Source organism: Panthera tigris, chromosome A3 (assembly GCF_018350195.1).
Source record: "Panthera tigris isolate Pti1 chromosome A3, P.tigris_Pti1_mat1.1, whole genome shotgun sequence".
Classification (NCBI taxonomy): Eukaryota; Metazoa; Chordata; class Mammalia; order Carnivora; family Felidae; genus Panthera; species Panthera tigris.
The window spans coordinates 31,969,276-31,980,595 of record NC_056662.1 but is presented as its reverse complement, the minus strand read 5'-3'; positions in this window follow the sequence as shown (position 1 = coordinate 31,980,595).

The following is an 11,320-nucleotide window of genomic DNA, read 5'->3' as shown; positions in this document are numbered from 1 at the left end:
TTTTCTATTAAAAAAATTTTTCAGATCCCAACGGCTGGCCCACTTGTCCAATATGATATCTGATTGCAAATTTGGGTCAGAGGTGGAATTCAGGAGGGTGGGAAAGAGGTCTGCCTTCTTCCCAGCAAAGAAAACACCAACCCATGACCAGAGAAAACACCATCCACCCCCATCCCCACAAATGGTTGGCCCTGATCCTGCCATTGCATATAAGTGATTAATGCCAATTCCACCACAGAGAGGCAACTTTCCCTCAGGGTCTGAGCTCTGTTTTTAGAGGCTGAGTGAAATGTTGTTACTCTGACCTTTTCCTCCCTTTACAAATGGTTCTTTGAATCAGGTAGACATCAGAAGAGCAAATGGGCAGCCAAACACTTGGCAAGAAGCTGTTGAATAATCCACTCCTTATAACCTAAGCAAAGTTCATTCTAGGACAAGGGGCTGCAAATGCTACTGTGTTTGGGGGAGGTGATGTACACAGACACAGTCAGATATGAGACACAGGGATTTGTGAAGCATGCCCTGACTAGTAGTCACAGATCTTAAAATATGTGAATAATCTCTCATATATCCGAGAACCTAATGTAGCCTATGGGCCTACAGTTGTCAATCCATGCTAGGGTTCAGCCAACTGTATTTCAGCCAGTTCAGTTAAACAAACACATACACACAAACACACACATGTATATAATCTATATGTTTCATATAAGCTATATAACATATAAATATACAGTTGATATAACTTACTATATTTATTGTGTGTTTGTATATTTATATATAATATAAATTATATATACATATATATTTCTATCAGTTAAAATTGCTTAGCTACAAGTACATATACAGATATATATATTTATATATAGACACACATATGTGTGTGTGTATATAAATATATATATATATACATATATATATATGTAATATATATAAAATAATAGTGGCTCAAACAAGAGATGTTTTTCTCTCTTCCACCTGATACTCCTAAGGCAAGTCTGGGCCAATAAAGCATATATACCATGTCAAGGACCCATGTCATTGCATCTTTTCCATCCACTATGTATAGCTTCTATTCACAAAGTCCTCTCATGATCCAACATGGCTGCTCTGGTTCCAGGCATTATGCCATATGGCTTCAATTAACTATAAGGGAGGTTGAAATATTTGGTCTTTGTTCAAAGTAGCCATGGCCTCAACTACAAATCAGAGTTCCTTTACTGATAAACAGGGTGAGAGTAGATATCAGGAAACAAGTAGCTCCATCTGCCATAAGCACCTACTATGTGCTAGGCACTACACTAGCTGCCAAGGATAATACAATCTAGCAAGAGACAGGCAGCTGAGTAAATAACTCTGTAATGTTGTATAACAGGCATTATTCTTGATACATTAAAGACATATGAGCACAATAGAGAGGGAGTAGTTTTGTTAGAGTCAAGAGCAAAGGAGGAAGGATCTTCCCAGAAAGAAAGGACATTTAGACTGGGTCTTAAAGGATGAATAAGAGTTTTCCAAGTGGGAGAAGGACAGAAATAAGGTCAAGCTTGGAAGAGGGGCCATTAGTGATTGGTGTGTGTGTGTGTGTGTGTGTGTGTGTGTGTGTGTGTGTGTGTGTGAAACTCATTCTGAAAGCAATTCCAGAACAAGAATTACAAACATGTTTTCAACACTTGAAAGCATCATCTGTAAAACGACATTATCTACCAAGTACCTCTGCTCAAGACCAACCCTTGCCAGATAATTTTTTTAAATCACTCTCAGGAGGTGATGATCCAAACATCCTCTTCAAGTAAAATAAACATGTTCTCAATTCTCCTAAGAAAATGATCTCAGAGTTCTAATCTCGGGTTCTTTCTCAGGCTTACTTCATGAAACTAATGCTAGTTCCTCCAGCAACAAAATGGAAATATAATATCATGTGATCCCATCTAAAAGGATTGGTCAGCAACTTCCTAGAATTTAGAGTATCTCAGATAGGTTCCATAAACAGTTGGTGTAATTAATAATCACTAAAAAAGTAACTTTCTTAATATATTATTAAGGATTCATCATCATGTACTTACAATCTATACTATTTTCAGTAATGACAAAAAGCCATCACTGTTAAAATCTTTTCAAAAAAATACTTAACATTCCAACTCTCTGATACTACTATTTCATACCTTCTTTTCTTTTCAACCTGCCTCAACACCTACCCTCAGCTGATGATCTGTAACAGAATGACCTGCATGTTACTGAGCACAGTGATGTCATCAGATGGGAAGAGCCTCACCTCTTCACTCTTCATCTGTCCTCACAATATCTTTCTTCCCTCTTGCCTCAGTTGGAAAAGTGCCTAATCCACAGCCTTCTGAGTACTGTCCCCTCATGACCTCCAAAGCACTCAATTCCTGCAGTTTCCTCCTCTCTCTCTTGCATCATTCTCTTCTCCCCATCTCTTGACACATTCCCATCAGACTGCAAACATGTTCTCTCTCTTTGGGGGTTTTAAAATACAGCTACAAACTCTCTCAGTGTCCTCCCATCAAGAGATGGGATCTAAGTCCCCTCACCTTAAATCTGAGTTGGCTTGTGGCTGGATTGACCAATAGACTACAGCAAAAGTAATGCTATGTGACTTCTAACTGTAAGTCATAAAAGGCCATGTAGCTTCTGTTTTGTCCACAGGATACTCCCTCTTCGAGCCCTGAGGCCACCATGCTAGGGAAGCCACAAGTAGGCACTCCAACTGACAATCTCAGCAGAGCCTGGCCCTCAGGTCATCCCTACCAAGGTGCCAGACCCATGAGTAAATCCATCTTGAAGCCTCAAAACCAGTCCACTGAACAGCTGAATACTACCAATGACTAATCAATGCTAAATGGAACAAAAGAATCATCTAGCCAAACTCCGACCAAATTCCTGACCCTCAAAAATCATGTAATAGAATATAATAAATGTTGCTTTAAGCCACTAAGTTTTGGGGGTACTTACTGGGCAGCCATAGATAACTACAACGATATTCCCCACCTTATAAAAGGTTTGAACTCTGCCCCATTTTTCTGCTCCTGCTCACAGCAAAAGTTCTCCGAATACGTAGGAAAGCTAACACATATTTTCTCATGCCCTGAACTCACTCCTCTCTGGCTTCTGTCCCTCCCCCCCACCCCCAATCAACCCTTCTCTTGTCCAGCTCATAAAAGTACTCCATTATTTAGTCTGTCAAAACCTGGCTGGCTGTGCCCCTCTTAATGAAATATTGTTCTCTCTTAACTTTCATGATTCCAAATTTTCCTGATTTTTCTCCTACCTCCCTGGCTTTCTCTCAGCCTGCTAGGCTGATTTCTCTTCCTCTGTTCCACTAGCAAATGTTGGCTTGTTCCCCTTCTCTTCTCTTTCTACACACTTGCCCTAGGTGGCCTCAACCAGTCTACTGGCTTCAAGCACCATCTATATGGTGATGCCTCCCAAATGTAACTTTCCAGCTCTGACCTCTCCCCAGAATTCCAGTTGGATGTCCAGTTATCTCCCTCAGTATCTCCTTGTAGGTCTAACACATCTCAAACTTAATATGGTCAAAACAGAGCCTATGATTTTCCTCCCCCAAATCTGTTGCTGTCTTAGACTTCTCTTTCCCAGTAAATGGCCTCTCAGTCCATCAATCCTTTCAATGTCCTCAGGTCCAAGAACTTAGGGATCATCATTTTTTTAATGTTTATTTATTTATTTTGAGAGAGAGAGAGAGAGAGTGAGAGTGACAGAGTGAGAGTGAGAGCGAGCGAGCGCACCAGCAGGGGTGGGGCAGAGAGTTGGGGGAGAGAATCCCAGGCAGACTCTGTGCTGTCAGCACAGAGCCCAACGCAGGGCTTGATCTCACAACCCGGGAGATCATGCCCTGAGCCTAAATCAAGAGTCAGACACTTACCCAACTGAGCCACCCAAGCGGCTTAGGGATCATGCTTGATACTTTTTCTCTCATCCCTCATGTATTAGTTTTCCCTAGCTGCTATAACAAATCACCACAATTAAAACAATATACAATATCCCATTCAGCCACAAAAAGGAACGAAATTTTGATATATGCTACAACATGATTGACCTTAGCATTAAACATTATGTGAAGGGTACCTGAGTGGCTCAGTTGGTGAAACGTCCAACTTTGGCTCAGGTCATGATCTCATGGTTTGTGAGTTTGAGCCCCGCGTTGTGTGCTGATACCTCAGAGCCTGGAGCCTACTTCATATTCTGTATCTCCCTCTCTCTCTGCCTCTCCCCTGCTTGTGCGCGCGTGCTCTCTCTCTCTCTCTCTCTCAAATAAATAAATAAATAAACAAACAAACAAACATTAAACATTATGCCTGGTGACATAAGCCAGACAAAGGACAAATATTGTACAATTCCACCGAGAGGAGGTATCTAGAATAGACCAATATAGAGACAGAGAGTAGAACAGAGGTTACCAGCAGTTGGGGAGGCAGAGAAAGGAGAGTTGTCATTTAATGAGTAAAGTTTTTGTTGTGATGACAGTAATGTTTCAGGCATAGATAACAGTTACACAACATTATGAATGTATTTAATGCCACTGAATTGTATACCTAAGGAGTGGTTAAAATGATACATATTGTTCTATATATTTTACCACAATAAAAACAATGATGTATGCATTTATTCTCTCAGAGTTCTAGAAATGAGCATTCTGAAATCAGTTTCCCTGAGCCCAAATCAAAGTGCCAGCAGAGCCATACTCCCTCAGGAGGGATTGGGGACAATCCACGTCCTTGCCTTTCTAGCTTCTGCATTCCTAGACCCTCCTCCTATCTTCATTATTTAAGTATATTTATTTGTTTTGAGGAAGGGGGAGAGAGAGCGTGAACAGGGGAGGGGTGGAGACAGAGGGAGAAAGAGGGAGAGGGGGAGAGAGAGAAACTGAGAGAGAAAGAGAGATAGAAAGAGAAAGAGAGAGAGAGGAGAGAGACAGACTCCCAAGCAGGCTTCCTGCTGTCAGCACAGAGCCCGACACAGGGTTCAATCTCATGAACTGTGAGATCATGACCTGAGCTGCAATCAAGAGCCAGATGCTTAACTGATGAGCCACCCAGGTGGCTCTATCTTCCTCTATCTTCAAAGCCCATAGCATAGTGTATTCCTTCAGTCTCCACATGGCCTTCCTCTTCTCTGTAGTAAACTCTCCCTCTGCCTCTATCTTATAAAGACACCTGTGCTTCCATCAGGAGCCCATCCAGATGATCCAGGATAATCTCTCCATCTCAAGACTCTTACCTTAATCTCATATGCAAACTCCTGTTGCCATTTAAGTGACATCTACAGGTTCCAGCAATTAAAATGTGTGTGTCTTTGGGGCCATTATCCAGCCTACCACACCTCACTTCCAACCCACTTACAAGTCTTGTGGATCCCACAACATATTTCACAACATATTTCAAATGTGAACACTCTTCTCCACGTTCACTATCCTCACTGTCAAACTAGCATCATCTCCTCCCCCTTGGACACTTTCAACACCCCCTTAATGTAGCTCTCTTGCCTACAATAGATACAGCAACTAGAGTGACCTTTAACACAACCCCCTTAATCACATCCCTTCCCACCTGTCCCCTCTCCCACCATCCTCTAGCCACAAAGATCTGCTTTCTGTGACTCACACACAGCAGGCTCTTTCCTGCTTCCAAATCTTTGCTCATTTGCTCTGGAATATTATTCCCCATGGCCCTTTGCTTGACAGCTCCATCCCACCCCAGGCCTCAGTGCAAATGAAGCAAGCCTTCCGATGACCACCTCCACTCTCCTCCCCAATTCCTTTACATCACATCAGTCTGTTTATATCCTTTATAATTCTTACTGTAATCTGTAATTATCATATTCACTTACTATTTCCCAATATAGGCACAGCAGCCTCAGGGGAACTCTGGTCTTCCTAAGGACCCAGGCTGACACAACAGCCACCTTCCCAAATACTGCCAATTTTCAGAGGGGAAGAGAGAGCCCTGGAGGGTCTCACACCAGCAGCTAAATGCATTGTATGGAAGTGATACTCATTGGCCAGAACAAAATATGGAAACATTCAACCACAGGGGGCCAGGAAGTATAATCTTACTGAGTGACCAGAAGGGAGAAAAGCTGAAATACGTGGCAAATAGCGCTAATGATCACAACAAAGCCTTTTACAAAATGACCCCCAAATAATGTTTCCGATGTCTTCTCCCTACATTCCTCCACCATGGCTCCTGCTAGTCTCCTACCATATTGAACTGTCCATTCCCTCAACACACCAGGTCTTGTCATACCTCCAATTCCTTAACACATACTGAGCCATGCACCTCAGATGCTCTTCAAAAATAACCACTATTCTGAAGATTGATGAGTTTTGCCTCTTCTTGAACTTCACATAAATGGAACCATATAGTACATACTCTTGTGCCTGGCTTCTGCTGTTCAACAAAGTGTCTGTGAGAATCATCTCTGTTGTTGAGTTCATTGTTCGCTGCGACTGTGCGGTCGTATGACTATGCCATAATTTATGTATTCATTTTCCTACTTACAGCCCTTTGGGTTGTGTTCAGTTTGGGGCCTTCATGAATAAAGTTGTTATAAACATTCTTTTGGTGGATATATATGCTCATTTCTCTTGAGTATCAAGAGTGCATCTGCTGAGTCATTATGTAGATATATGCTTGTCATTCATCAAAACTGCCAGTTTTGGGGAATGCAAGCTGATGCAGCCACTCTGGAAAACAGTATGGAGGCTCCTCAAAAAACTAAAAATAGAACTACCCTACGACCCAGCAATTGCACTGCTAGGCATTTATCCAAGGGATACAGGTGTGCTGTTTCAAAGGGACACATGCACCCCCATGTTTATAGCAGCACTATCGACAATAGCCAAAGTATGGAAAGAGCCCAAATGTCCATCGATGGATGAATGGATAAAGAAGATGTGGTATATATATACAATGAAGTATTACTTGGCAATCAAAAAGAATGAAATCTTGTCATTTGCAACTACATGGATGGACTGGAGAGTATTATGCTAAGTGAAATTAGTCAGTCATAGAAGACAAATATCATATGACTTCACTCATATGAGGACTTTAAGATACAAAACAGATGAACATAAGGGAAGGGAAGCAAAAATAATATACAAACAGAAAGGGGGACAAAACATAAGAGACTCTTAAATATAGAGAACAAACAGAGGGCTGCTGGAGGGGTTGTGGGAGGAGGGATGGGCTACATGGGTAAGGGGCATTAAGGAATCTACTGAAATCATTGTTGCACCATATGCTAACTTAGATGTAAATTAAACAATAAATTTAAAAGAATTAATTTAAAAACTGCCAATTTTCCAAAGTAGCTGCACCGTCTGACATTCGCACCAGCAGTGTCTAATAATTCTACTTACTCCACACCCTTTCACAAACTTGGTACTCTCAGTCCCTTTAATTTTGAGTGGGTGCACAGTAGTATCTCATTGTGGTTCGAATTTGCATTTCCACGTTAAGTAATAACATTAAGCACATGCTCATATGCTTGATGGATAGCGTGCGTTTTTTCTTTCATCAAAATGTTATCGTGTCTGCAAGTTGCCATAGCAATGGGGAATAAACAACATCCAAGCTCTGTAAGATTCTAAATTATGACCTTGTGTATGCAACTTGAATACTTTTGCTTCGGGAAGAATCTTCTTTAACATACTAAAAAGTCTATACAAGCAAACCATCACTGTTCTGTGGAAAACCCCAAAGAAAGGAAATATAACTGATCAGAAACAAAAGAAGCGAAGGACATAGTTAATAAATGCTCATTTGTTCAGCAAATGTTTCTTTTTAAATTTTTTTTTAACGTTTCTTTATTTTTGAGAGACAGAGTGTGAGCAGGGGAAGGGCAGTGTTAGAGGGAGACACAGAATCCGAAGCAGGCTCCAGGCTCTGAGCTGTCAGCACAGAGCCCGACATGGGGCTCAAACCCACCGACTGTGAGATCATGACCTGAGCTGAAGCCAAGTGCTCAACCGCCTGAGCCACCCAGAGGGCCCCTCATTCAGCAAATGTTTCTTAAATACCCATTGTATGCAGGTACTGCCAGACGCTGGGATGCAGAAGTGAACAAGCTAGACACACATTCCCTGGGCTAACAGAGCTTGCATTTCAGCCTTCTGTGACAAGAAGATAGTGTACTCACACTGATGGTGACTGTTCTCTGTCTTCCACCCCTTCTAGACTGGGAACTGCTTGAAGGGCATGGTTCAGGTCTTATTCATCTGAGTCCCCATTTTATATACCGAGCACCTAGGGCATGCACTGGCATGTTCTCAGGGATGTGTGTGCTGAATTGTTAACCCTGGACTGATTTATTTACTTATAGATGAGAAATATGAAGCAGAAGCTCAAGAATACAGATACTGTATTCTTATAAATAATTCTTATAAAAATTCTTATAAAAGAATTCTTATAAATTCTTATAAAAGAATAATATAAATAATTCTTATAAAAAAAGGAGCAGCATTATTTTTTTTTATTTTTTTTTTAACGTTTTATTTATTTTTGAGACAGAGAGAGACACAGCATGAACGGGGGAGGGGCAGAGAGAGAGGGAGACACAGAATCGGAAGCAAGCTCCAGGCTCTGAGCCATCAGCCCAGAGCCCAACGCGGGGCTCGAACTCGCGGACTGCGAGATCGTGACCTGAGCTGAAGTCGGATGCTTAACCGACTGAGCCACCCAGGCGCCCCAAAAGGAGCAGCATTAAAATGCAAACCCAGTGGGGCACCTGGATGGCTCAGTCTTTTAAGCATCCAACTTTGGTTCAGGTCATGATCTCGCGATTCGTGAGTTCGAGCCCCGGGTCGGGCTCTGTGCTGACAGCTCAGAGCCTGGAGCCTGCTGGGGATTCTGTGTGTCCCTCTCTCTCTGTCCCTCCCCTGCTCACACACACACACACACACACACACACACACACACGCACTCTCTCTCTCTCTCTCTCTCTCTCTCTCTCAAAAGCAAAAAAACTAAAAAAAAACATTTTTTTTAAATGCAAACCCAATATCTTGCCCCAGTTTTAGGACCTTTCCACTCATGTGCTGTCTCGGGCTGTAATGAATTCCAGAATGTGCTTTATAAAAACAGCCCATGTACTGTCTTATCCCACTCCCTACGTGCAAAATAAAGGGGCAGATTAAAGTCTGACCTCTCATTTCAGTTTGAATCCTTCCCACTACAATTTTAACAGAATCTCAAATGGCATTTTTTTTAAAATTCTAAGCATTCTACAAATCCTTATGCTTCAAACTTACTGCTATTGAGGGACGCCTCAACAGAAAAATAAACAGGACTCTCAACCCATGACTATTTTATTCCCTGAAGATCATTTCCTCACAGGCAGGTCAGCCACGTCAGTGGAGCCCACTCAGGCATCTTGGTCCCCACCACCTGAAGGCCCCTTTCCTGCATTCCATTCCGTGAGAGCTGGCTGCTGGAGACCTGACAACCTGGTACCATCTCCTCCCTCAGACACTCCCCCATTCCTCCAGCTTATCTCTATCAGAGAAGAATGCAGCCTTCAAGCTAGTACATTCCGGCTCCAGCGCTTACAGGAAGAACCCTCAGCAAAACTGTCTGGCATCTGGAAAGGAGGGCAGAGGCAGCTGGCTGAACAGTCACCTGCCACCTAGGCCGGCATCCCAGGCTGCTACAGCTGTGAACAGAGCTGGACAGGACTCCTGGGGAAGCACCAGTTCTGGATCTCTGGGGCAACCTATGTTAGGGGTATTCATTTCTGGAGTTCTGGGGATAGGTTGGGGAGAACAGGGGTAAGAACCCCTAGAAATTCTGCCCAGCGACCTGATGCTCATCAGATGTGTTCAATTGGTCAGACCAATGGGGAAAGACCCTGCTAATGCCAGGGCAGGTAAAACCCTATCAACTATGCAGATGGCCATGCAGATGAGCCCAGAATAGAATAGGGAGAATGAGGTCACCCTTCCTTCTCACTAGATTGCTAGGATTCACCTCTGTGACCTCAGATAAGCCAATTTCCCTCTCTAGGGCCATTTTCTCCCTCTAAAGTGGACAGGGGAGGGTAGAACCAGACACGTAATGTCACTCTTAAGGCCAAGAATCCACAAGTCTGATTTTGATCTAAATCCAGAAAAGGAGTGTGACCAAATGTATAATTAATTGCTGGCTCATTTTTTTTCTTCTGCAGGCTTTGGTTTTATTAACACTCTGACCTTGCAATCTTCTTCCATGTGATCTTTCCCCAAAAAATCCATGAGACTGTCGGGAGTCTGAGTTGGAAATTTCTTTGTGACCCAATTCTCTCCTTCCACTTCCACCCCACCCACCATACCCCTTGTCAACCCTCACCTGAGCTCTTTCAATGCTGGGATGCTGGCGGACCTGGGAATTCTATGTTTACTGTTTTGAGTCCTGCCCCATCCACTCCTGGCACTGTGGAGGACACCGTGACTCGCCACATACTCTTCCCATTCATTTAGTGAACATTTCTCCGGAGTGCCAGGTTCCACGCCGGGTACCAGGACTACTGAGAACAACAACGTGGTGCAGTTCTCAGGAAGTTTTAATCCATATATTAGAGAGATGCCATGTCAGGGCGCTTAGATGGCTCAGTCGGTTTAGTGTCTGATTCTTGATTTCAGCTCGGGTCACGATCTCATGGTTTGTGAGTTCGAGCCCCATGTTGGGCTCTGCGCTGACAGCACGGAGACTGCTTGGTATTCTCTCTCTCTCCCTCTCTCTGCCCCTCCCCTGCTTGCACACTCTCTCTCTCAAAATAAATAAAATATTTTAGAATGATGCCATGTCAATCTACCTGATGGCAGTTGGCCTAGGTCAGAGAGAACACCAAGAAGGGCCTGCCTGGGCAAAATCTTGAAGGATGCTATAGCTGAGGCTTTTGGTGCCCACTCCTAGCCCACTCAATCCATGCTCAGGACAAGCCAGGCATGTCAGGGAGTTGAAGCCCCAAGAAGAACCCTTAAGCCAACAAGAAACAGAAGCTGGCAGGTAAATGCCCCAATTCCTCTCCCACTTGATCCTGATCAAGTATGCTCAAGCCCAATGGGATTGAGTGATCAGCTCATTAAGGCACCTGTAGTGGCTTCCCTTCCCTAACTCATTTCCTATTCCCTATCCATGCTCCTTGGGGCCACCACCCCCAATAAACTACCAGCTCTGAAGTCCTTATCTCAAGGTCAGCTCTTGAGAGACCCCAGAGTAGATATGGAAGAGTAAGCTTAAATGGAAAGCCAGGTGGTCAAGGGGGAGAGCACCTAGGCAGAGGGAGCCACTTGGGTAAAGTGATA